Here is a 27526-nt window from a genome sequence, read left to right as displayed (position 1 = left end):
TTATTGTGGGGTCTCCAAGTTCGATGAATGAAAATGATTCAAACATTATAAGGAATATGCTACTTACCAGTATGCATCTGTTCTTGGCATGTAGGGCTGCTGACATTCATATCTGTGCATAGATCGCCGCCTAGTGTTGGGTCCGGATGATTGCAACTTGTTGCCCTGGAAGAGTCTTCGAAGTATCACAAGATAGTTGACTCCTCCCCTAGACTACAGTGCGCATGGCAGTGGTGGTTCGTCCATTGGGTGCGTTGCCCCACTAGCCATGGACGGCCGCTGCATAAATACATACCAATTTAATTACAGAGTCATGATAATTATTATTGAGCCTTGAGGTCGCCGTTGGTCGGAGTCACTAACTATAGTGACGTCATCGCGGAAGGGTGTGTGGGGGCGGGCCTGCGGCAGTGAGTATCAGCCGGCAGGCTGGGCTAGCAGATAGCAGCAGAGCTGCGTGGCAGGGAGGGCAAGGGGCAGCAGAAGTGTGTGCGCATTTAGGACAAGTCATTTTTTTGACTTGCCCACGCATGCGCACACACGCAGTGGCCCCTTCCCTCCTCCTTATGGGCAGTATTACCCCTGCTTCATGAACTCCGTGATTGGCCGGCGCTGCTTCCCTTGCGTTGCGTAGGGGAGGGAAGCTGCCTGCTGGCTGCCTCCTGCAGCAGGAACAAGCGTTGCGGTCCGGACCCACCAGAACAGGCCAGAGTGGAGTTGGTATCCTAGATTCCTAGCCCTCAGGCTCAGGGACGTTTACTTTTATAATTTTTAATGTTGGTAAATTTGTATTCGGGTCGCGACCCCTCCCCCCTCCCTCGAGCATTTCGGCCACCGCTGCCTTTAGTTCAAATATGCTCAACTCGCTGGCCTTTCGATCCCGAACCTCCTGCGGCTCAGCTGGTGCTCACACTGAATGAAGATTGTGTACGCACGGCAAGTGCTGTTTGCTGTAGTTCGGTATTAATCTGACATTAGTTAACGAGGTGAAATCTTTGCCCAGAGTGGTGCCTGGTGGTACTAAACAGGTTAGGGAGTTTGGGGGCAAAGAGGAGGGTCTGATCTGCAACGCATGTGCCCTGCAGATGAGAACAGGCTGGCATACACTACAGTCCCGGGTGTTTGCTGTGGAGGTGTGGGAGAGCACAGGTTTTGAAGTGTGAGGGGCCTGGAGGAAAGAGGGTGGGGGCTGCCCAGGAAAGCGTGTGCCCTGCAGGTGAGAATGGCCTGGGCTGGGACATCTTGCAGGCCCGGGTGTTTGCCGTGGGTATGTGGGATTGCACAGGCTTGGAGGGAAGGTGAGGGCCTGCTTTGGAAAGCAGTGCGATGCAGGGGAGAGTGGGCTGGCACTCCCTGCAGGCCCGGGTGTTCGCTGTGGAGATGTGGGAGAGCACAGGCTTGGAGTGTGCTGAGTGATGTGTTTTGTAAAGCCTATGCCAGAGCAAACGGAAGCGTAGGAGTGACATCAGTCTTGAAACCATTTTTTTATGTATTTGTTTTTACCAAGCTCTATGGCAGCCACGGGACGGTGCACGGAAAGGGGAGAAGGTTGCAAGAAATTAGAAACAGTAAGCGGACCACAAGGCGTACGTTTGCCAAAATGTGTGAATCTTTAGGTGTTTCCAGAATTTTCCGAGGTCACTGTGTACTGGTGTTAGAAGTGATTAGTCAAAGTGCTGGGTGACAGCAGGCTCGTAGCGGGGGCTGGTCTGATGGATGCAGGGCTGATGCAGCATTTCATCCTCTCGCTGCCAGGGAATGTGCAGCATTGAAGTGTGTACTGGTGTTAGTGTGTACTCGTGTTAGAAGTGATTCGTCGAAGCGCTGGGTGACAGCAGGATCGTAGCGTGGGCTGGTCTGATGGAGGATGCACCCAGGGCTGATGCTCGCATACGTTCATTCGTTATGCATATGCCTCACCAGCTTCAAATTCCACCAGCCGCCACTGGCGCATGGGCATCTTCTCCATTCTCGGATTGTTTTTCCCCATTGTGGCAGAGATGGGGATAGTAAAGTAAGAGATGGCCATGCAAAAGATAATGCTGCAGCTGCGACAGGCACCGGGGAGGAGGGCGGGCGATATGAATGTCAGCAGCCCTACATGCCAAGAACAGATGCATACCGGTAAGTAGCATATTCAGTTTGAGGCATGTGGACTGCTGAATTCATATCTGTGCATAGACTGTATAGCAGTATCTCCTCTAGCGGTGGTTACCTGTGCCAGCTGCAGCAGTTTGAAAAAGAGTTTTGAGGACAGCCTGGCCTACAGCAGCTTGCTGCTTTGCTTGCACGTCTACACAGGAGTGTTTTGTTGAAAGTGTGTATGGTAGTCTTCAAGAGGAATATTCCCTAGGTAAGCCATGGATGCCCCCATTTTTCACGTAGAGTGTGCTCTTGGGGGGACAGTTAAAGTGTGTTTAGCCTTTTGATAACATTTAACGATCCATCTGGCTATTCCTGACTTTGATATTGGATTTCCATTATGTTGTGGTGAAAAAGCAACAAATAATTGCTTTGTTTTCCTAAATGATTTCGTTCTGTCCACATAATAAAGCAGAGCTCTCTTTATATCCAGTGTGTGTAGGGCTCTTTCAGCTACTGACTGTGGATTTTGGAAGAACACTGGCAGTTCTATTGATTGATTAATATGGAAATTGGATATGACCTTTGGCATAAACTTAGGGTTTGTTCTAAGAACCGCCCTGTTAGCATGTACTTGCATGAGGGTTCTTGAATTGTTAGTGCTTGTAACTCGCTAACTCGCATGAGTGTAGAGGTTCGAAAGGAGGTCCCATAAGTCTGGTAAGTACTATATTTATTTATTTTTTTATTTTTTTATTTTTTAGAGTTTTATATAGCGCGAACAAGATCTTTGCAGATATCAGAGCGCTTTACAGAAACAGTAGGTAGGAAAACAATCTTTTGAAAACAGTGTAATATACGGTAGGGAGTGAGTTGCAAAGTAGGGTAGTACTTGCACAAGAGTATGCACACTAATAACAATCTAGAACAAATATTAAGGCATCCGTGCTATGATTTTAGTCCAGTAGCAGTCGTATAAGAGTCTAATATAGATAAGCAATCAGGTAGCCGGTAGACTAGGGGCCCTGTACTGTCATTGATCCAGTAGCAATAGGGTTCAGGTGAACCTAGCCATAAGGATGGCTTTTACCTCTTTCTTGAAAAGTACAGAGGAGGGGATAAGCCTAGTTTCTGGCGGGAGTGCATTCCAGATCCTGGGTGCCATTCCTGAGAAGGAGCGTTTGTATGTTTTTTCCTTCCGAAATCTGCGAGGTTTCAGGAGGAGATTCTTTGTGCTTCTGTTGGATCTTGAGCCTCCTGATATAGTCAGTTTGTGAATGAGGTAGTTGGGTGCCTTGTGGTGTACGGCCGAATGTGTCATACAGGCAATTTTCAGCTGAACTCTGGCTTCAAACGGCAGCCAGTTCAGGGCTTTTAGGTCAGGGGATATGTGCGAGTGTTTTCTTGAACCAGTGATGAGCCTTGCGGCCGCGTTCAAGGAGGCTCGTAGGGGCGCCGTTGTTGTTAGGGGGAGCCCGCTGAGAGCCACAATTCCGTAGTCTATGCGAGGAATGACTAGGGCTTGTACAACAGTTCGGAAGTCCTTGGGTGGTAGGAAGGGTTTGAGTTTTCTCAGCGTGTTGATTTGGAAGTTGGCACCCTTGGTTGCTTTGCTAATATGCTGCTGCATGTCGAGATTGGAGTCAAGTGTGATGCCAAGGGATTTCGCCGAGTCCACGATGGTGGGGTGGACATTTAGTGCGGTTAGATGATTGAGCCAGGTTTGGGTGATGGCCTTTTTCGCAGGAGGCGAGATCAGAAGGAACTCAGTTTTCAGAGCATTTAGTTTAAGGTGATTGTCGGCCAGCCATGCTTGAGTGTTTCTTAGCGTGGCATTCAGAAGTTTGATGTCTTCAGGGGATTGAAGTTTGAGGTAGAGCTGAGTGTCATCTGCGTACATATGGAAGTGTACATTTGATGCTTGAAGCAAGGTGGTGAGTGGTTCCATGACGAGGTTGAACAGTGTGGGCGATAGGGAGGAGCCTTGTGGGACGCCTAGTGTTACGGGCACAGGCGAGGACAATGCATTATTGATCTTGAACTTCTGAGACCGGTTGTGCAGAAAAGAAGTGAACCATTTGAGAACCGTCCCAGATATGCCCATTCTGTTGTTTAACAGCTCCAGTAGATTCTCGTGTTTGACCGTATCAAATGCGGAGGAGAGGTCAAGGAGGATGAGGAGGCAGGACTCGTTGTGATCAAGGATTTCGAGGGCATCATCAATTATGTGTGTCATAGCCGTTTCCGTGCTATGTTTCGCTCTGAATCCTGATTGGTGAGGGTTGAGGAGGTCAAACTGCTCAATGTGTTTTGTCAGTTGGAGTTGTACACATTTTTCTAGCAATTTGGCCAGAGTGGGGATATTGGTGATAGGTCGGTAATTGTTTAGGTCGGCCGGGTCGGCTGTGGGTTTCTTGAGTATAGGTGTGACCTGCCCTATTTTGAGGGAGTCTGGGATGACTCCTTGTTGCAAGGAACAGTTGATGATTTTAGTCCAGAGTGGGAGGAGCATGGGGGTGAGGGCTTTAACAGCGTTGGCAGGTAGGGGGTCTGTGAGGTGATTGGCGGGTTTCAGGTTGCCGAGCAGCTTCTGAATTGATTCTTCAGTGTAGGTGACAAAGGACGTCCATGAAGCGTTGTTTTTAGGTTGAGTGTTAGTTATACCTATGGAGCAGGAGTATTGACTTACGTCGTTGATGAGATCATTCCTTATGTTGTCGGTCTTTTGCTTGAAGAAAGCAGAGAAGTCTTCGCAACTTGGAATATCCTTTGCTGAGCTGTTAGGTTGTGGAGGCTGCGTCTTGGTTTGGGTTTTGACTAGCTCGAACAGTTTTCTTGGTCGGTTTTTTGCTTGGTCCAGCTGTTGGCTAAAGAAGCCTGATTTTGATCGTTTGATTTTTCTGAAGTAAGCGTTTCTCTTACTCTTAAGCGCTCTAAGGTGCCGTGCTGAGGGGTCAGATCTCCACGTGCGCTCTGCCATGCGCATAGCACGTCTGTCCTCATTGAGTCTACCATCATACCATGGGTTCGAGTTCTTGGTGGCGACTCTCTTCATTTGCAGGGGTGCGGCTTCATTGATTATTGTAGACATAGTGTTTAGATAGTGGTCGGTCAGTGAATGCACATCAGAGACGCCCGTCGGGGGAAGAAGGAGATTGCCTGTGTGGGCAGGCAAGGAGTTTGGGTTAAGATTCTTCATGTCCCTCTTCCAGATCTTGGTTTTGGCAGGTTGAGCCGGGTTAAGTTTGACCTTTTCGTTGATGAAGAAGGTGATGATGTGGTGGTCTGACCAATCACAGGGTTCGATTGCCTCCAGCTGGGTAGAGTCTTCTTTGGCGATGATAAGGTCAAGGATAGAGCCTTTTACATGTGTTGGACGGTTGCAGATTTGGGTGAGGTCAAGCGCGTTGAGGAAAGACTTAAGACTATTCACCACAGCATCTTTCTGGTCGTTCCAGTGGAGGTTGAAGTCTCCCAAGTATATTTGATTGATCTGTCGACCGGCGTTGGTGGATATCGTGTCCATGATTTGTTGGGAGAAGGTGAGGTTGTCCCTGGGTGGGTGGTAGATAACATGAAGGGAACACACAGGTTTGCACTCGCTAGTAATATCGAGGCAGATGAGTTCGCAGGAGGAGAGGGAGGGGGAGGGACCTTCAGTGATGACGAGGTTGCTCCTGTAGATGCAAGCGATTCCCCCGCCCGTCTTGCCATCTCTGTCGAGTCTAATAATGTGATAGTTGGGGGGGACTAATATGTCCATTATAGGTGTGGAGGCTTCAGTTAGCCACGTTTCAGTCAGAATGGCTAGATCGAGGTCCATTGATGATACGAGATCCGCTATGCTGGCGGAGTGTCTCGGGGCCGATCTGCAGTTGAGCAGGATACACTTTAGTTTGGGGGTGAAGAGAGTGGGTGAGTGTTCTAGGGCGAGGGGTACTTTTCTGAGATTACAGGTGACGGAACTTCTATTGCTTCGTGTGGGGGGCCTGAGGGGATTTGTGATAATCGTGGGTATGGGAAGGTGTGTAGTGGGTGGGAGTTTTGTGGGACCTGGGCCATATGAGCGGAGTAGAGAATGCAAGTCTCGGTCAGAGAGGGGGTGTAGGGTGCGACGGGGGCGGCCGGTGGCCTTGCGGTCGGGGATCGAAGGCCAGCGTGGGGAGTGAAGGGTGAAGAGGTTTGAGGGGCGAGTGGTGTACTTCTTGGGCACAGAAGTGCAGGGTAGGGGGTGTCTGGGGTATGTGAACAGAAGTTCTTTGATGGAGTGCAGATCTTCTTTGACTTGTAGGAGGGTGGATATGATCATGTCCAGAGTAGGATTGGGGATGGAATTGGGAGTGAGAGCAGTGGGTGCGTCATTGAGTGGGGCAAAAGGGTGGGCAGTGGGACGCGTGGGGCGGGATGTGCACGCGATGGTACATGGCTCTGCGGCCGTAGAAGGAGGGGTACAGGGCTCTGTGGCCATAGTGAATGGATGAGAGAGATTGTGAGCAATGGGCGGGGATGGCGTGGATGAGGACAGGGGGAGGTTAGTAGCATAGGTGATGGCGCTGGAGGAAGGTGGCGCAGGTGAGTTGAGGGATGAGTGTAGGCTGGAGAAGGAAGGGGTGACATTAGGATGGTGGGGGCTAAGAGTGGGGGGGGCTAGAGGGTAGGGTGTTGGGTTGAGGGAGGTGGAATGTTCCGTGAGTCTGGCTGGTGGGGTGGGGTAGTGGGGAGTGAGAGTGGGGGGGGAGAGAGGGAGCGAGTTGGTCGTGTAGGGGGGCGTGCGAGAAATGCTCAGTGCGTTGTGGGTGGGTTCTGTGAGACTCGTGTGAGGTGGGGTATGGGGGGTAAGGAGGGTGGGGGTATAGGGTATTTGTGATGGGGGGTGATATTCGGCCGTGCATGAGGGGTGTGGGGAAGTGAGATCGGATGGGTGATCGATTACAGTGGGATCTGAGACATTCGCAGGAGTCGTAAGGTGGGGGGTGAGGAGTGTGGGGGTATGGGGAATGTGCGAGGGGGGGTGAACTTGGCCAGTGCTTGGGGGATTTTGGGAAGTATGATCGGGTGTGTAACTGAGTACCGCGCTGGACAGAGGGGAGAGGTGTGAGGTGTTCCTCTGCTGTGAGTATTGACGCTTGGAGTTGGGGGGTGTTGAGTAACCCGTGGTGTTAGGCGTGGCGGACTGCCTGTTGGAGATATGATTTAGGAAGTTGGGGAACAGATTGTCGAGTAGATCAAGGTGCCTATCAGTGGATTGGAATAGGATAATCCCATTGTTATAGATGGAGATGGTCGCTCTGCCCGGGAACAGTTGGGATGGTGTAATAGAGAGTGTTAGGCCATGCGCGGTTTTTCTAGAGGTGGAGATGGTGAGGGAGGCGCGGAGCACTTTCCTCCACTGTGCTCTGCGTGGGGTGTAGAAGATGATATCAGTGCTCGTGGCCCCATTAGTTAGCGAAAAGTAGGTGTCCACAAACGGGGTTTCGGGGTGGGTCTTCAGGAAGTTGTGTTTGAAGCGTTTGGCGTTTTTTTTGGTGAGCTCGGATGGATAGGTAATCTTGTATGTGTGCTTGCCCATGCGTTCCATAATGGAAGAGGTGTAGGTATACGAGGTGGAGGAGGGGGGGGTGGAGTGTGTAGGTGGGTGGGCGCGGTTATAGGGCGGGAGGCATGGAAAGAATAAGGAGAGAAATAGCAGATAGCTAAAGGTGTGAACACGGTTATAGGGCAGGAAGCGTGGAGAGATTAGCGGTGAGAAATAAAGTATAGTTATAGGTGTGAGATAATGAAGGAGACTGACTAGTCTAAGATGGCAACCACAGAGGTGTACTAGTCTAAGATGGCCGCCATAGAGAGAATAGAGAGGCAGGAGTACAAGTCCTTTGTCTGTTGTTGTTGAGTTAGCAAGCCCAGTTTCCCTTTCTATTGATGGGCAGGTCCAGTTAGTCCCACTTCTATGTTGCTGCTTGGTGAGGATGAGAGAGGAGGAAGGAGCCTTATCTCAGTACAGGTGACCCCTGACCGAGTAGGAATGTAGCCTCATGGTCAACTGTGGGCAGTGGGGGGATTTATTGCTCTAGTTTATAGCCCCCGCCATTTTAGCCAACAGTGCGACTCTGCCACGTTGGCACAGAACCCTTTGTTAGGGGGAAGTTTTTATTTGGTCCATCACGGTAGCGAAGGGGGGAAACCGGCCGGTAAAAACGGCATACAGACTTGAGGAGACAGTGTTACTGAGGGTTAATAAAAGTTAGATTCCAGACTGGGGAAGGTGGGTGTCTTGGAGGGATCACCCTTTTAAGACCCTCCATAAAAGCCTTTATTGCTGGTACTCTAAACAGTGAAAGGTGTTGCCTGTTTTGAAGGTATGCTGCTATAGCAGCGAGGTTTAGTCTTATGGAAGAGTATGCTAGGTTGCATCTTTGAAGATGCAGCAGGTAACATATAATGTTCTGTATGGAAGCATCTAAAGGGTTGATTTTGTTATTGTTGCAGTAAATAACAAATCTCTTCCATTTAGCTGCATAGCATGCTCTCCTAGTTGGTCGTCTTACCTCTTTAATGATGTTCATGCAGTCTGGAGGCAAGTTAAGGTATCCAAAATCTAAGACTTCAGGAGCCAGATCGCTAGGTTCATCTGATTGGGATCTGGGTGTCTGATTTCTTAATGGTTCTGAGTTAGAAGATGGGGTGCGAGGTGCAGCCTTTGATGAGGAGCTACTGAAAGTTCCGGGAACGTTGTGTACCATGGCTGTCTCGCCCATGTGGGAGCAACTAGGATCAGTGTGAGTGACTGCTGCCGCAGTTTGCGTGCCACCAACGGAATGAGTGGTGCTGGGGGAAAAGCGTACTGAATCTGCCTGACCAGTTCATCCATATCGCATTGCTTTGTGACAACGGATGTGGGACCCTGGAGGCAAAGTACTGGCATTTTGAGTTTTCGTTTGTGGAAAACAGGTCTATCTCTGGGTGCCCCCACTGCCTGAAGAATGGTTGGAGAACTTGGGGGTGAATCTCCCATCCGTGTAGTTGCTGGCTGTGCCTGCTGAGCAGGTCTGCCATTTGATTGTCTTTCCCTGGGAGGTGTTCTGCCAGGAGAAAGATATCTTTTGGAATTGCCCACTTCCATATGCTCTGTGCTAAGTGGGACAGCTGTGGAGAGTGTGTTCCTCCGTGTTTCTGGATATAGTACATTGCTGTCATGTTGTCCGTCCAAGTATTTTTGGAATGCTTTCAGGGCTAGGAATATCGCTAGCAACTCTAGTTGGTTGATATGGAGTTTCTTTTACTTGACTGTCCAGAGCCCTTGTACTTGTACTGTGTAGTGAAGGAGGTTGGCTCCCCAGCCTGTCAATGATGCGTCCGCTGTTAGTACTAGTTGTGGAACCGGCTCTTGGAACAGTCGCCCCTTGGAAAGGTTTTGTGGGTTCCACCACTGCAGAGAGTTGTGAGCGCGACTGTCTACAAACACTAGGTCTTTTAGTTGTCCTTGAGCTTGGTTCCACTGCCGTGCTAGGCATTCTTGCAATGGACGCATTTGAAGTCCGGAATGGAGGACAATGAATATGCAGGAGGCCATCATGCCTATGAGCTGCATGAAGACTCAAGTTGGAAGAGAGTGCTGTGGCAGAAATTTGCGAATGAGCATCTGCATGCTGGCTATCCTCGCTGAGGTTGGGTATGCCTTTGCCACTGAGGTAGCTATAGTAACTCCCAGATATTGTTGTGTGTGGGACGGTTGTAGATGCGATTTTGGGTAGTTTATGGAAAACCCTAGGCTGTGTAGCAGCTGAAGTGTTTGAGACGTGTCTCTTGCACACTGTTGGTACGATTTTGCTTGTATCAGCCTATCGTCTAGGTACGGGAACACATGGATGTGTTGCCTCCTGAGATGTGCAGCTACTGTCACTAAGCATTTTGTAAACACTCTTGGAGCCGTGGTCACCCCGAAGGGGGAACCTTGAATTGGTAGTGTTGACCTTCTATTGTGAACCTGAGATATTTTCTGTGAGCTGGATGGATGGGTATGTGAAAATACGCATCCTTGAGGTCCAATGTTGCTAGGATGTAGCAACGGGAGCACTTGCTGTAGTGTGATCACATGGAAGTGTTCCGACAGTATGTATTGATTTAGGGGTCTGAGGTCCAATATTGGTCTGAGTGAACCGTCCTTCTTGGGAATAAGGAAGTATAGGGAGTATACTCCTGTCCCTTGGTGTTGGAAAGGGACTGGCTCTATGGCCCCCTTTTCCAGCATGCACTTCACCTGTTGTAGCAGGGTGATGTATTCTTTGGACATAGGACGGTGTCTGGGTGGTATGTTTGGTGGGGTAGAGGTGAGTTCTAGGCAATAACCATACTGGATAATGTGTCTCACCCACCTTTCTGTGGTAATTGCGTTCCAGACGGGTAGGAATTGTTGGAGTCTGCCTCCGACCGGTGTTAGGTGGTCTGGAGGTAGCATGATGAAGTCATTGTTTTGTGGCAGTGGAGGCTCTGGTGTTATTGCTTCCACGTCCTCTCCCCTTGTTATTGTTGCCCCTATAACCTCCTCTGTTGGAGTTCTTCTTAAAGGAACCTTGGGTGTTGCCTTTGTATGTAGATGAGGTCTGTGAAGTATTGCCTCGTGTACCTGCTCTGTATGAGGAGCGTCGAAAGGAACCTCTGTGTTGCTGAAACTGCAATGCACCCATCGATTTTGCAGTTTCTGTGTCTTTCTTCATTTTGTCTAAAATGGTGTCGACTGCAGGGCCAAAAAGGAAGTCTTGATTGACTGGTCGGTTAAGAATGGTGGACTGCACCTCGTTCTTAAAGCCTGAAATACACAGCCATGCATGTCGTCGTAGTAAAACGCTAGTGTTAATAGACCTGGCTGCAGTGTCGGCTGCGTCAAGCGCACATTTGATGGAGGCGTTTGTAATAAATTTCCCCTCCTGTAGGAGGTCATTAGCTTGGGCTTTGAAAGGCTCAGACAGGTGTTGCATTAAACTTTCAAGCGGGTCATAGTGTGCTCTGTCGTAACGAGCTAGTAGAGCTTGTGTATTTGCAATTCTCCATGAATTGGAAGCCTGTGATGCTACCCTTTTACCCGAGGCCTCTAGTATTTTGGACTCCTTATCAGGAGGTGGAGCCTCTCCTGTTGTCTGTGAGTTGGCCCTTTTGCGTGCATTAGCCACTACTAGTAAGTCTAATGGTAACTGACCTCTGATATAAGTAGGGTCTGTAGGGGCCGCTCTAGATTTCTTTTCAATCCTGGGATTGATTTCGCGTGCCCTGGCTGTATCTTTAAATATATCTGGTGCATGTTTTAATACCCCTTTCAACATAGGAAGTGTTCTTACATTCTTTTCTGAAGTAGGGAATGTATCAAATAAAAAGTCTTCGTCTATAGGGTCATTGTGCATGTCTACGTTGTGGTACTGCGCTGCCCTATCTATTAGCTGGTTGAAGACAATGGTGTCTGCAGTAGGTGACGGCTTTGTTGGGTATGAGGAGGTGTCTGGGATGGGATGCGTGTCATATGGATCAGTAGGTTCACCCCATGGTTAATTCACCCCATGGTTCATCTTGAGGGTTAGGATCCTCTGGAAAGTCATAATCATGTTGAGGATCCTACCATGTATCACCCTCTATGTCCCTAGAGTGCGTAGGAGAGTAAGGAGCAAATGGCGTAGTAGGCATAGTGGGATAGAAAGGAATGAAGGGTCTGGAGGGAGAAGTCCCAAAGTCCTTCTTCTTTAGAGGAATGGGGGAATGAGAGTCCGATTCCAATGGCCTCTTCTTCCTGTGTAGGATTGTGACTTTAATAGTCTCAGGGTTTATATATATTTTTGCCTGATCTTCTGATGGACCGGGATGGAAGAGTTCTTCTTCCACTGTCCTTGGTTGTGTCTTTGACTTCTTTGGCTTAGACTTTTTTTGGATCGACTATTGCCTTCGGGTCGATATCCTTTTTTGGTTTGACGACTTTCAGCGCCTTATTGCTCTTTCTCAGCTCGGCCTCTTTGTCCGGGTCGATGAGTGATTGTGGATCGACCGGATCTTTAGGTTCGATACGCTTTCTGTGATCAATAGGTTTTTTAGGTTGACTGTCTTGTAGATTCAATGACTTTTTTCGGATCAACCGATCTTTTAGGAGCACTTGTCTTTGGTTCGATGCCTTTCTTTGATTCGATAACCTTCTCTGGCTGGACCACAGGCTTGGGTACGATGCCATTTGTGTACACGACCTTCTTCAGTTCGACGGCCTTCTTTGGGTCGACGGCCTTCTTCGGTTCGGCGCCCTTCTTTGGCTCGACGGCCTTCTTTGGCACGACGGCCTTCTTTGGTTCTGCGCTTCTTGGCTCGACTGCCTTCTTTGGTTCGGCGCCCTTTGGCTCGACGGCCTTCTTCGGGTCGACGCCCTTAGGCTGTATGGCCTTCTTCGGTTCAACGCCCTTCGGGTCTAGAACCTTCTTTGGGATAACGTTACTTGGACTTGGGGTCTCTGAAGGCTTAATCTTGGTTTTCGGAGCAGAGCTGGATGGCGGGGCTGCTGAATGATGTTTCGGATCTTGGCTAAGGCCTTTAGGCGATGCCTCGACCGGAGCCTTCGGTAACAGGGTAATCGGTGTCGGGAGCAGTGTACTCACGGTTTGCCCCGGTGGGATGTCGTCATCGGAGTCCGAGTGGTCCTCGACGGTGACGATTTCTAGATCCGAATCTTGCGCTTCTGGAAGATCTTGTTCATCCTCGAAGATGTTGTCTGGTTCCGGTGCCTGTCGCTGCATCTCTTGCCTAGCGGCCCGTCGAATCCGGATGGTTTTCTTCTAACGGAATTAGGCACAGGCTGGGCAGGTTTCATCCTTGTGGTCTGGTGATAGGCACTTGTTGCATACTGTGTGCTTGTCAGTATGCGGGAACATGGAGTGGCATTGTGGGCACCATTTGAACGGGCTCCTTTCCATCGACAGCAGGCCCACGTGGCGTTGAAAAGGCTCAACGGCCCGCGTTGACGACCGGGTCGAGATGGAAAGCTTGATCGAGTCAAGAAGTAGAGCGAGAACAATACCGTTGAAGTCGATGGCCTTTTGGCCTCTAGAAAAGTTTAGTTTTGATTCCGAAGTTGGAGTATAGGAATAACATCCGAACCCAATGGCGGAAAAAAACAATCTGAGGATGGAGAAGATGCCCATGCGCACTTTAGTCCAGGGGAGGAGTCACCTATCTTGTGATACTTCGAAGAATCTTCCAGGACAACAAGGTGCAATCATCCGGATCCAACACTAGGCGGCAATCTATGCACAGATATGAATTCAGCAGCCCACATGCCTCGAACACACTAGTTACTTCCTTTCTTTAACCTGTAAATAAATGCTTGCCAATTTAACACATTTCTGAATTTCAATGCTAGGTTGACCTGGGGAATCTGTGTAAAGGCCAGGAGGACCGCATGCGGCCCCATGCTTACTTTGAGTAAACCACCTTTTGATATTGGGTTTCCTCAATGTGGTTTTGAAAAAGCATCAAACTGCTTGTGGGTTTTGCAAAAATATTTAGCGCAAACAATGTAGTACATTAATGCCCTTTTGACATTTGGGGTATGAAGGGCCCTTTCTGCTACTGAGTCTGGGTGAGAGAAAAAACCTGGTAGCTCAAGTGTTTGATGGCAGAGGTGAAAAGAAGAGACCACTGTATGGAGTAATTTAGGGTTAGTTTGAAGTACCACCCTATCTATCTGAATGAAAGGTTCTTATAAGATGAGAGCCGGTAGCCCACTTATATGCCTGAGTGAAGCAGTACCTGTGAGTGAAGCTACTTTCAAGAAGAGGAACTACAGGTTTAATAAATTCAATGGAGGACCCATGAGTCTTGTAAGTATTCTATGTGAGATGATGTGGTGGGATAAGGTTGGTGATGAGGGAAGCAAAAGGAGGATGGCTGGGTGCCACGTCATTAAACCTCTTTGGAGCTGGCAGCGTCTCCGAAGGAGGTGGTTCTTTGCAGTGATCTTTCCTATTCGAGGAAGGATGAATAGTCTTTTCAGCTTTTCATTGAGGTTATCTTAGTGTTTCACAATTGGCCTCTCCAGGTCATTGGAAGCTCCCAGGAATGGCGTTCCTTATGCCGGCACTTTAACGGTCCAAAATACGAACTTGTCTGGGAAGAAAGTGGTATGCAGTGTTTCTACCTGATAGTGCTTGCAGTTCACTGATGCAGCTCGTAGAAGTGATCACAAAGAAAACAGTCAACATACAACTATGCATTAACTTGAAAGGTGTTTGCACCTAGAATGTAGGAACCAAATTAAGGTCCCGCTGTGGCATAATAAAAGGCACAGAAGGAAACCACTACATAGGCCTCTTCAAAAATAAAAAAGTATCATAACAGTTCATTTTAAAAGATTGGGCTGATGAAGCAAATGCAGTAAGGCGAAACAGGCTGCCAAGTAACTTTCAACAGTGTCAATGGCAAAGTTTTGCCAGGCCAAGGACATAACAAACAGTCCTGGGAAGCTTGATTCCGGTCCAGGGAAGACATGGCTTGGCAGTTCGGGCTGGACTGTTCCCATGAGGCACAGGGTCAGACTGATTTGCATATGGCCATGTCTGAACTGGGGTGGCGGAGTGAGCTAAAGAACGGTGATGGATTAAATTCAGATCAGTTGACTGGGGGTGAGTGTTTGTATTGTCAACGCTCCGTCCTTCACCACCTTTGGTTTCTCTTTGTTCGCTTCAATTTGGCAGGGTATGCTCAGACGTGAGTCCCTTGCTCACTTTGCCACTGGAGTCAAGCAAGCCCGGCTGAAGACGGCTCTAATGCCAGAAACCGGTCCTTGGAAGCTTGATTCCGGTCCAGGGAAGACATGGCTTGGAAGTTTGGGGTGGACTGTTCCCATGAGGCACAGGGTCAGACTGATTTGCATATGGCCATGTCTGAACTGGGGTGGCGGAGTGAGCTAAAGAACGGTGATGGATTAAACCCAGATCAGTTGACTGGGGGTGAGTGTTTGTATTGTCAACGCTCTGTCCATCACCACCTTTGGTTTTTCTATCTTTGAACAATTCCAGCATTCAATTTGTCTTGTTGTTCAAAATCGTGGAGCCGCCTTCACTGAGATGGGCCCTTGGAGTACGGAAAGCGTGATATCTCCTGGGCACAGAACAGACAGGGAAAGGAATCCAGCTGGACTTCTTGTGCTTGAGCAGAGACTTAACATTCAAGTTAATCTTGGTCCTACCGGAGTTTCAGTGCCCAGGACTTGGAGAGCAATGAGCCAGAGAATGGGAGCAGTAACTGAGCATTATTTACTCCTAGTGACTAAAGTGATATGTGGCCGCTAAAGTAAATGGGCTCCTTTGGAGCAATCTTTTTTTATTTTTTTATTCAATTTTGCACAATAAAACAAAACATTCTCCATTAGATCATGATCAACCGCAGTGACCACGTTTTCATTGCACTGATTCACACTGGTTACCTCAACATACAATACGTCCCATCTCATCTCTGGAGCAATCTTGATGCGACCTTGGCTCTCCCTAATCCTTTAAACTTTTCAGATGAGCAACACAAAATGTTTTTCAGCACTGGCAAGTAGTGCACTGAACACTCTGTTTTTCAAGAGTGGCTCAATGGGAAAGTCCTCATCTACCCGGGTTACTTTAAGTTGGATCTTGTGATGATCTGCTGCACACTGATCATTTTGCGATAGGCGGTGGCATCATCAGTTGGATAGGGCTTGACAGGCAACAGCTTTAAGGCATGGTCATCTTGAGTATCAACAAAACAATCATGCTAAGAACTCAGCATAGAGGTCTGGATAATCCATTGCAAGACCAGGCTCTGAATATGTGTGTACAGTGTGAAGAGAATTGGAATTGTGCAGGTGACTTTGCTGTTGGTGCGATTAGCCCCCTGAGTGTAGTTTATTTTCAGGGATTGAAAAGGAAACCTGCTTTTCAGAGATTGCCAATTTGAATGCAAGTTGCGGTTTCTCAGCCATGGGTTGGCTTGGCCTGTCTGCCTATACATTTTGTTGTCCTGGCAGCAGTCCTGTTGTGAGGGTTCTCTTTTGGACTGTACATCTCCAGGTTTCCTGTACTAGCTTGGATAGAGGATGTGAATTTGTGCCCTCCACTTATTCAGGTAAATCAGTGCATTGAAACTGAATGTTTAGCTTTGCACTACTATTCCCATAGTTTCCTTGTGGAATGCCTTTAATGCTAAGAATTCTGTTTTCTGTGCAGCCCACCATCCCATAATCCGGAGGTCCCCCATGTGTGTACCCAACCCTGTGTTAGGGATGGATCTATGGTCATGGTCACAGTGGGGATTGATTGCCCTTCATTACATTTTCCAATGTCCATCACACAGTAGGGACTGGCTACCCTTCGTTACATTTTCCAATGTCACCCACTCTAAATCTTTGGACAGTTTCCTTGCAACTACCTCTACATACTCACACTTCCCAGTTGGCTGTGGCCATTAGATCATCAGCCACTCTAGATGGCGCTCATATATAACCTGGGAAATGAAATTAAAGGAATGCATGCCACCATCATTCCCAGCATCTTCATGATAGTTCTCACTGTCAGAAAAGGTGGTGTTGTATCAGTGCGTGACTCTTTCGGACTGGAAGAGCTTTGGCTTATTCGAGTTTCACTCCATCATCAAGGAGATTTTTGCTTTTGGAAGTCATGGCAAGGATTTCTGTGAGTAGGGTAGCAAAGGTCCAGGGATTTTGAGGCCTGAACAACACTTAAATAAGTAACGGTGATTGGTGGGTGGAGACACACTCGAAGTTCTGGACCTCTCGAACTTCAAATGAAGAAACAGTTTAGAAAAGGGGTAAGTGTGTTCTCCACATAGAATTACATAAGTTTTCCAAGATTAATATCCGTTCTTCCCAGGTCATAAAATGGTGGACAGAGACATTTTTGTTTTGTAGTGCAGTTCCTTTATTTTTATTTTCATTCATAGAACAAGGACAGCCGACACGTGTTTCGCCCCCTCTTGGCGATTTGCGCCGGGGCTTTCTCAAGGCTGTTGAAGGATATGAGAAAAAGGGTTATAATTGTGTAGTCTAAGAGCAGTTGACCCCAAGAGAGAACAAAGAAAACACCTAGAGTGAGAGGCGGTTGATTTGTTTTTGTGATGCCGTAGTTGGCAGACTTATCATCATGCTCTAAGAAGGATATGGTGATTTTAAAGTCAGATGTGGTGATTTTTGAAAGACACAGAAGCCCGCAGAGAAAATTACAACAAGAAACCATATACGTGTTTTTTTAAAAATATTAAAGTGAAGGACGACAAGATTTTGTAAGCGTCAAGAGAAAGTGTCATAGTATACAACTTGATCAATCAAACAAGAGAAATCCTAGAGTCCCAGGTCAAAAGAGGGAGTGAATCCATAAGGAACAAGTAAAAAAATTGGAATATAGTCATAATACCTAATTGGCTAAATCACGTAGGCAAATGTCGTTTCCAGATGATTAACATAATCTCAAGTGCAAAAATATAGTTCTTCACATTTAAAACAATTTCTGTAAATTCAAGCAAAACCATTCATGAGTGCATTTGTTTCTGACATCCGATATATTGCATGTTAAAATGACATTATAAACAATCCAAGTACACTTGTGCTATATAATGACATCTGTCTATATAGATCAATTTTATGTAAATACCCAAGTTCATTATATCTCACATGTCATTTATCTAACCCTATTGCGGTAGTGGCTGTTGCTCAATTTGTTATAGGCGTAGCTATTATGCCTACATATTTAAGCATTGTCAAAGAAGCATATATGCGCAATTTAATCAAAAAAGTAGTAGTCCTTGCGACTTACAATTGGTTTTTGCTATGCATATCGCACACTCATTGGTTCTAAATAAGTGGGTTTGTTTTGGTTTCTAAAAAGACACATACTCGATAAATAATAGCTGATCCATACATCTCCATTGTATAATAGTTGCATTATTTTAAGCAAGTAAGACATTTCCAGTGTATTGGTCAGTTCCCAAGAATTATACATCAGTTTACAAAAGATGTGCAACTGTTACGTTATTTTTGTAGTTGCATAATGGCACTGTGGTAAGAAAAATATGTCACCTCTCTATACAGTGTTAGGATTGTATAATTAAAGGTATTCACCTCCTGATAAGGACATCTGTTCGTGTATATTGTTTGTTTGGATGGAAAGGTAAAGTGCCGTCCATCAACTAGGGGTTTATACAGGGAGAGCAGGTGAAGTGTTTACGAGCTGATAGCACGCAGGAAACCGGACTGGGAACGGCGAAAGTTAAAAAATATATATACACAGCAGTCGGAATTGGCGTGCTGTTCGCCGGACTGGGAGCGGCGGTAAAAAGGTGCATAGCAATTAGAAGAGGCGTATAGTTACAATATGCCATCATATCGGACATTGCTGTCCATGCGGAAAGGTTCGTTTCCCGCCGTAAGGCAGGGAAATGCTATAGCTGCGTGGTTGCAGTAGATTGAAGAAACGAGTTAGGGACGAATGCGCACGGGACTTACTTGTAGGCAGGTGCCTCTGGTCCTACAATTCTTCCGGCATGGCGGGTCTCGGGTTGAATCCCAGCGCTGTCCATAGTCGCGGGAACCCGGTATTTGAAGAAAGCAACCCGGAAGTTGCAACAAACGACCCGGAAGTAGTAACTTCGGGGACGAGTTTTATTCTCTGAAGACAAAGTGATTTTTGTGAATTTTTTGTGTTTGTCTATTAAGAAAGGCAAAATAAACGTGCCGAACATACACTGTATTATTTGGTTTTTGGCAGCAAAGCACGTTTTTGATAGAAAGATAATTCGCTACGGCTTTGATTTGGAATGGTGGCCAAATTAGCTCGGTAAAGCGGGCGCCATTTGTAAAAGGTTAAATCTTGATAGTTTTATACATGATTGTATACTCATTTGGAACACAAAAAAATGTGAGCTGGTTTATTCTGATTGACAGATATGACCTTGCAGTTCTAAATTGCGTTAGTGTCAATTGTTATCTGACAGACATAATTTGAATTTTAAGGCATACTGGGGCCAGGTATGGGCACACATTTTTTTGAGCACCTACGAGTGCATCAGGCTAAATCCACATCTATTAGCCTCTTTTTTAAGGTGGTTAGATTATTATCTTTTTTTATACAATCTTAAGGTTTCATTTAAGAGGTATTGCTACCTTGGGTCTCTGCATTCTCACACAACAGTTTGGGATACATTATGTCAGAGAAGTGATCAGACATCATGGCTGATTCTGGACAAGTTTCATAGTTTTGCCAAACCAGCTGTAATTACACATTTCATCTGTTATGTTTTGTCCATGGCAAGTCTTTTATGTAATTGATTTATATCATGGCAAAAAATGAAGAACAATCATAGTCTATAGTTTCTCTCAACTGTTTTAGACCTGTGTCTGAGTCCATTCAATTATTGCATCATCTCACAGGAAAAACATGGAGACAGTTACAGCCAGTGATGCCACTCGTATTCCTGGTTAAGCCCTTTGGTTACAGTGTTCATTCCAATAATTAATGAGCTTTCTTCTCGACGAAGCATCTGGTCAAGATCTCCTCCTCGTTTGGGGATTTTTAATCGTTTTAGTCCAACGAAGGTGAAGCTCAAGTTGTTTTTGTGGTGCTGTAAAAAGTGCTCTACAAGGGACTGTCTAGTGTCTGTACCATGGATATTGCGATAGTGTTCCTGTATTCGAACTTTCAAGGGTCTTTTGGAGCTGCCAATGTAGTGTTGTCCACAAGGGCATGTTATTAGATAAATAACATAGGTGCTTTCACAGTTGATCAGATCTTTGATCTTGTATTTGTTACCATTGATTAGGACTTCTTTAGTTCTGGATTTGCCCAATTTACAAATTGAACAGTTCATGCAGGTGAAAAAACCAAAAGTCTGTGGTGGAAATGCTCTGGGTTTTGGTTGAATGTCTAAAAAAGATGGACATATGATATCTCGTAAATTCCTGCTTCTCGAGAAGCCCATCTGTGGTTTGTTTTGTATTGTGTCGGACAGGGTCGGATTGTCTTTCAACAGGTGCCAGTGTTTTTGTAGGGTCTTCCGAATGTGTTGTTGACCACTGTTGTATTCGGTTGTAAAGCGAATCGTTTGTTTCCTCTCTTGTATTTGGTTGTTGTGCAGTAAGCTCTGTCTATCAGATGTTTTAAATTTGGTGAGAGCTTTGGTCAGTGGTTGTTCTTTATAGCCTCTTTGTCTCAGGCGTTCGGTTATGTTTGCTGAGTGTATTTCATACTCTTCCACAGAGCTACAGTTCATGCGCGCCCTTCTATATTCTCCTCCCGGGATGTTTGTAACGGTGTGGGCAGGGTGGCTGCTGGTGGCATGTAGGATGGAATTTGCAGAACTGGGTTTTCTATAGATTTTAGTGTGAAGTTGATTTTCTGAGATGTAGATAGTCAGGTCCAAAAACTCAATTTCTGTTTTCGAGATGTTGTGTGTAATTTCGATACCCCATTGATTCGGTGACAGTGACTTGATGAATGATCTGAGTTTTTCCTCGGTTCCTTGCCAGATCATTAAAATGTCGTCAATGTAACGACCCCACATTATTATGTTTTCTGTTACATCTTCCAATCTTTCTTGCCACAGCCAGTGTTGTTCGACCATTCCCATCAGGAGGCAGGCATATGGGGGTGCAAATTTTGCCCCCATTGCAGTCCCCCGCAGTTGTAAATAGTATTTTCCATTGAAGAGGAAGTAGTTGTTAAATAGGCAAAACTCAAGAAAGTCGAGGATCATTCTGTTGCGCGCCGTTAAATGAACTGAACGAGTTTGCAGGTATTTTCTAGTGGCAGCTATACCATCTGAGTGTTTAATTGAGGTATATAGACTGGTGATGTCAATTGCAATTAAGAAAAAGTCTTCTTGCCATGTTATATTCTCTAGTTTTTGAAGAACATCCTTTGTGTCCCTAATGAAGGACGGAAGAGATTTCATTAGTGGCTGTAGCTCTGCATCAATGAAAGCTCCTAGGTTGGAGCAGACGGAATCAATGCCAGCAATTATGGGTCTACCTTTCGGTATTCGTCCTGGTTTGTGCACCTTTGGTAATAGGTACAGAGTTGGTACCACTGGGTTTTTGATATATAGGAGATTCTTTTCTTCAATACTGAGGAGGCCTTTTTCATACCATAAGTCGAGTAATGCAGATAGTCTTTCTTGGATTTGTTGCGTAGGATTCTTTTCCAAAACCTGGTAACATGTGTTGTCGTCCAATTGTCGTTGTGCTTCTAGGAGGTAGTCTGTGGTGTTTAAAATTACTACATTTCCTCCTTTATCTGCTTCTTTTATTGTCAAATCCTTGTTTTGTCGTATTTCAGCCAGGGCAAGTCTTTCTTTAGTGGTGATGTTTTTTGGAGTGTATTTTTGCTTTGCCTTATACTTTTCAAATTCCTTATTTAGATCTTCGGTTACTTTAGAGAAGAACATGTCAATCGAATTTCCAGATGGTAGTGACGGGGTGAATCTTGATTTTTTCTTTAAGGGATTCGGTTTAGTATGGAAAATGTCAATGCCTAGTTCATCTGCAGTTGTAGTGAGTGATTCTAAGTCATCCGGTATTGCCTCAGAGGATAGGTGGAGTAAGAGATTACTATTTTCCAAGTCTTGGGCTGACAGGTCACTTGTTAGATTGTTGTGATTGGCCGTCACTCGTCTTCTCGGGTTTTCCTGGAAGAAGGAATGTAGTTTTAATCTTCTCGTGAACTTGAAGAGGTCTATTTTGGTTTTCACTAGATCCCATTGAGCAGTTGGACAAAAGGACAGGCCTTTGTTTAAGATTTGATTATGTGTTTCCGACAAAGTAGTAGTAGACAGATTAAGTACCAGGTTATTGGTTATATCTTGGTCAGATGTTGTTCTCTTTTCCTTGCTCTGGTTTGTACACCCAGTGTATTTGGTTTTGGTGTACCCAGGTTTGGTGGTCGTGATCGGTTGTCTTGTATATTTCCAAGTCGGTGTCGTTGAACTTCCTCCCGAAAATTTACCTGCGGTCTCAGATTAGATGATATGGATAGGTTTTCTACTGACCCTGCCTCAGATGACGATGGCGTTTGTATAGATTCACTAACCGTGTTGCTCGTTGTTGTGGTGTTGATGTTGTCATATTTTTGTGCAAAAGTGTACACTCTTCCCTGTTGATAGTCTTGTAGATCACGTCTAAATTTCCGATTTTTTCTTTGGATGATATCTTCCTCGAATTCATCTAGGAATTTGTTTAGGATCTCATAGTTTTTTGTTGTGATCTCACCCCAATTTGCATCTTCAATTCTTTTAGATAGAGTGTCAACTTCTTTTTTGTTTATTTCATATTCTTCCAATGCAATGTCTATAAGTTGTCGGATCATATTGTTAGAGGCAGTACGAAGATTGTCTTCCCATAGTTGTAATTTTTCGGGAGCTGTTGTTTCAATTGGAGGAAAGATCAAAATGCGTAAGCCACGTGGGATGAGATTGTGTTCCAAGTATTTTTTAAGGGATGCTACCTCCCACCACTTTGAGGTCTCCTTCTTGGCAACCTTTTCCAAAGCCTGGAATGTGCTTTTAGCTGACATTAAGTTGGTGGTGCTGGGTGTTCGGCTTATCGTTGCGCCTGAGGGGTCAAATGCTGCTTCAAGTCTGTCATTACGTCTGTCGCGTCTCGAGTTGTATGATGCCATGGTTTATTAGTTTTGTTCTATATACCACAGTGGTGAATTTCTTTTGGTGGTAAGTAGTTAATTAAGAGAAATCAGTTGTTTAGGCTTTCAAAGTCCGTATATATAGATGTGAGTAGGGTAGCAAAGGTCCAGGGATTTTGAGGCCTGAACAACACTTAAATAAGTAACGGTGATTGGTGGGTGGAGACACACTCGAAGTTCTGGACCTCTCGAACTTCAAATGAAGAAACAGTTTAGAAAAGGGGTAAGTGTGTTCTCCACATAGAATTACATAAGTTTTCCAAGATTAATATCCGTTCTTCCCAGGCAAGGATTTCTCCTTCACAGACAACACAAATGAATAAATCCACTAACACTGCTGTTCTCGCATTATTTGAATGAGCTTGCATTTCGTAGCAAGTAATTTGGTTAGGGACACAGAAGTGTTCCTGATGTCACAAATGATCTGTTACGAGAGTAATACATTTTGTGAAGGCTCAGTGCAGATCATATCCCAAAGGGTAATATCTTGAAATTGTAGTAAGGTTTTCCCTACATAATCCGGAGGTATTTCCTGCGGTTATAGTTCACAGGACTATTGAAGTACGTTTCTGAGAGCTCTTTGATTTCCAGATAGTGCCGCCCTCTGTAGCAGCAGGATCACTTCTATGAAGTTGTCACACTCAATTTATATGTCTTCTTGAGGAATCTATGCTCCCAAATCAGGCCCGGTTTCAAATTTAAAAAGTAACCTGAGATCATGCAATAACTATTGTCTTCCCTTGGTAGTTTCTTTATTGCCCCCTTACTTAGGAGACACTGCACTTCCTGATGCATTAGTTTAAACTGCTGTGTTTTTAGGTTTGATGTTGGGGTATTTTCTTCAATTCTACGCAGTTTCTGTGCATTTCAATGTTTAGAAGAATATGTTGCTTACCAGTAATCCTCGTCCTCTTCCAGGGGTTTCCTCAAAGTCATAAGCACTAAATATCCCCACCCATGCGAGAGGACCCCGGAATATATATAAAAAATTGTATATAGATATATATATATTTATATATCTATATATAATTTTTTCACAAACCAATGCAGCTACCCAGAAAAAGGCAAAAGCTAGCCAATGTTCTGAAACCTTGTTTTTGCAATAAATACAAAATAACAGGAGGAAAGGAGACACTAGAACTCTCTAATGAACAACAGAAAAATGTCCTGCAAAGAACACAGGCATTGTTTGCCCATAGGTTGCATTGGAAACTTAAAAGCATAGAAAATGAAAGTAATTGCATAAACTGGCACCGTGCCTTTAAGGCAGCCATGACCCCCAGCTTTCCTTAATGCCTCAGGGGTGACAGTTAGGTCAGTTGTTCTTTGAGAAGACTAGTAAGTCAGGGCACAAACAGATGACCTAATTATGGTTCATTTGCCCGGAGAGGTGGGTGGATTGCTCATGACTTTGATGAAGATTCCAATGGAAGAAAACTAGGATTACAGGTAACTTATACTTCTCTTCCAGGGGATCCTCATCAATAGTCATAGGCACTGAATCAAACAGCAAGACCATCCTCTACTTCTGGGGGCAAATGACAACTGCAAATGACAGTAGCATTGAAAAAACATCAAATGACTAGCATTGAAATAAAATTCCTCAAGGAGGCTTGGCCTACTTGAGTGTCTGCTCTAGTATCCAAGTCGAGACAATAATGCCTCGTGAATGTATGTACCGACTTCCAAGTGGCTGCTTTGAAGATCTCAGCTATCGGTATATTGTGCAGAAAAGCTATTGTAGCTGCTTTTCCCCTAGTGGAATGAGCCTTGGGAGACGACAAAAGGGGTTTATTTGTCAAGTAGTAAGCCAGCTTGATACATCACACTATTCATCTTGATATGGAACACTTGGAGGCTGGGAAACCTGTTCTGATAGAACCATAGTTTACAAACAAATAATTAGACTTTCTAATAGCCTTGGAGTTGCCTAAATAGAATCTTAAAACTCTTTTTAGATTTAAAGAGTGGAGAGACCTCTCAGCTGAAGTAGAATGATTGGGAAAGAAAGTAGGCAGTGAGATGGTTGGATTAACATGAAAATCTGACACCACCTTCAAAAGGAAGGAGGGGTAGGTTCTCAGAACCACTCTGTTGTGGTGAAAAACAGTGTACAGTTCATGAGAGGAAGTGATTGCCACCAAAAAAGCGTCTTTCCATGTAAAGTGCTTAAGGGTCGCTTTGTGAATTGGCTCAAAGGTGCAGCCCCATGAGCTTGGAAAGGACCAGGTTAAGCTCCCAGGGTGGCGAAGGAGGCCGAACTGAGGGAAAAACTTACTTTTATCCCGATGGGAAATCCTTAACTGCCTGGAGCTGAAAGAAGGAAGGTTGAGTAGGTGACTTTCTGTATGCGATAATGGCAGCATGGTGTATTTTTTATGGAACCAAATTTAGGACCTGACTTTGCCAAGTGTAGGAGATAAGGCACGATTTGCACACACCACATATAGAACCTTTTCCATTCAAAAGAATAGGAATGCCTGCAGTCCTGAGGAAGACCTAGGTGTCCATACTGAAGGACCTCAGGAGCCATGCTGCTAAGTTCAGCGAGGGATGGTTGGGGTGATGAATCCTCCAATTAATCTTGGACAGGAGGTCCAGTCTGCATGGAAGCCTAGTGAAGTAGTGTGGCTCACTGGTTAGAGGCGGCAGACCCGAGAGCAGAGGACGGCCCGGGACCAGGGTTCGATTCCCGGCGCGGCAGGTTTCTGGACCAGGGTCAGCGGACTCAATAATTCTCTCGCCTCGGTGCCCACTCTGATCAGCGATCACACTCGGTAACTCTGGGCATTAGCTTGCCTCATCTTCACTAACGGCCCCACCAGACCGCCGGGGATGCTTGGTCTCACCCTGGAGATACCCATTAAGGGACCATCTCTCAGGGAAGCCAGGAAGGGTTTCGCAGCGGTCGAAGCGCCTTGGGACCCTCCGGGTAAGTAGTGCGCTATATAAATGCCTATACATTTACATTTACATCCTGTGTGGGCACTCCGAGAGATGCAGAAGGTCCGGGTACCACCACTGTCGGGGCCAGTCTCGTGCTATCTGTATCATCCTTGCTCTGGATTGTGAGAGCTTGGTTAGGACCTTCCGGACTGGAGGAAGAGGAGGAAAAGCTAACAAAAAGTCCCCTGACCATTTGATCAAAAGGGCATCCCCTTTCAACCCTGGCTGGTAGAATCTTGACGCGAAGTCATGGCATTTTTTTGTTTGGATCATCAACAAAGACATCAATACATGGCTGACACCAGTGTTGAAAAATGTCTGCCTCCACTTCGTCGTGCAGCACCCAGACTTGCTTATCTTTGAAGTGAAGACTTAGAGAGTCTGCTTGAGTGTTTTGTTCTCCTGGCAGATGAACTGCATTGACTGAAAGCTGCCTGGTCAGAAGCCAATGCCAGATCGCCTGAGACCCCAGGGACAAGAGGCGAGAGCAGGTCCCTATGCTTGTTCAGATAGTACATTGTGGTCATGTTGTCAGTCTGGACCAATATGGATTGGGACTGAATGGACGGGTAGAAAGCTTTGAGGGCAAGATGCACTGCCTGTAGCTCCAGTATGTTCATGTGATATGCTCGTTCCCTGCTCGACCACTGCGCTCCCCAACCCTGAAGGAAGGTGTATGTAATCAGAGATTGTGTCAGAGGAGGTTTGTGAAAGGGAACTTCCACCAAGAGATTTTTCAGATGAGAAAACAATGGGATCGATGATCTTGCAGCATGGGAAAGTAATATCTTACGTCCCATTGAGTGGTTTCCTGATCCCATTTATCTTCCAGGTCTTGCTGCAGGATACTCATCCTCAGCTTGGCATTGGGGACTAGGAAAATACAAAATGCAATGCAAACTGCCAAAAGGGCTGGTGAGCCTGAAGCAGACGATCGCTTTTCAGCCTGCTTGGTAATTGGCTCTTCTCCGAAGGATACACTCTTTCTGTGCTGGAATAAAGAGTAGCACCCAGGTAATGAATTCTTTGAGCGGGCTGATGAACTGATTTCTCTAGATTAACCTGAAGGCTCAGCCGCTGTAGCAAATTCTGACAGATGTAATGGTTGTCTTTCACACTCCGAGGAGACGAGCTCTTAAGGAGCCAATCGTCGAGATACGGCGACGCAGAGTGGCGGCATGAACTTGGTGAACACTCGAGAGGCCGACTTCAGGCCAAACAGCAGGACTTTGTACTGATAGTGCTTGGAACCTTCAATGAAGCATAGGAACTTCCGTGGCATAAAGTGATTGGAACATGGAAGTACGCATCCTGAAGGTCTAGCAAGCACATCCAGTCTTCTTGTTGGAGACGAGGATATATTTGATGGAGTGCCAGCATATGAAATTTCTCTTTTCGGATGGCTTTGTTGGGGATGCGAATATATAATATAGGTCTGAATACTGCTTTTTGGCCTTTCTTCCGTACTAGCAAGTATCTGGAGTAAACCCCCTTTCCTCGTTGTGAGGGAGGAACTTCTATGGCAGCTTTTTGTAAGAGAGTGGATACCTCCTGCCGTAGCAGCGATAGTTGGTGACAAGTTGTTTGTACTTGAGGAGTGGGTTGCGGTGGAAAGCGGAAGCGTAGAGCATATCCATTTTGCAGTATATTCAGTACCCATTGGTCTTTTGTAACGCTGCACCACTCTTGCACATGGTAGGCAATACATCCCCACACCGGAGTGAGTAACGGTGACAGAGGAAGTGATTGCTCATTGTTTGACAGTGTTCTTGGTGGTGGTGGAGGGGTGCTGAGGTGCGTCTCTA

At 46.0% G+C, this 27526-nt stretch overlaps 1 protein-coding gene across 1 annotated transcript in view; it reads right to left on the bottom strand.

The window, feature by feature from the left end:
- HSF1 (heat shock transcription factor 1) overlaps nt 1-27526 on the bottom strand; it is a gene marked incomplete at its 3' end in the record, with an annotated part of 430139 nt that overhangs the window by 42148 nt on the left and 360465 nt on the right. The window lies entirely within an intron of this gene.

The sequence above is a fragment of the Lissotriton vulgaris genome, unplaced genomic scaffold (genome assembly GCF_964263255.1).
Source record: "Lissotriton vulgaris unplaced genomic scaffold, aLisVul1.2 SCAFFOLD_1542, whole genome shotgun sequence".
Taxonomy (NCBI): domain Eukaryota; kingdom Metazoa; phylum Chordata; class Amphibia; order Caudata; family Salamandridae; genus Lissotriton; species Lissotriton vulgaris.
Note: the sequence above shows the minus strand (reverse complement) of the source record. Positions and strands in the feature narration are given on the sequence as shown.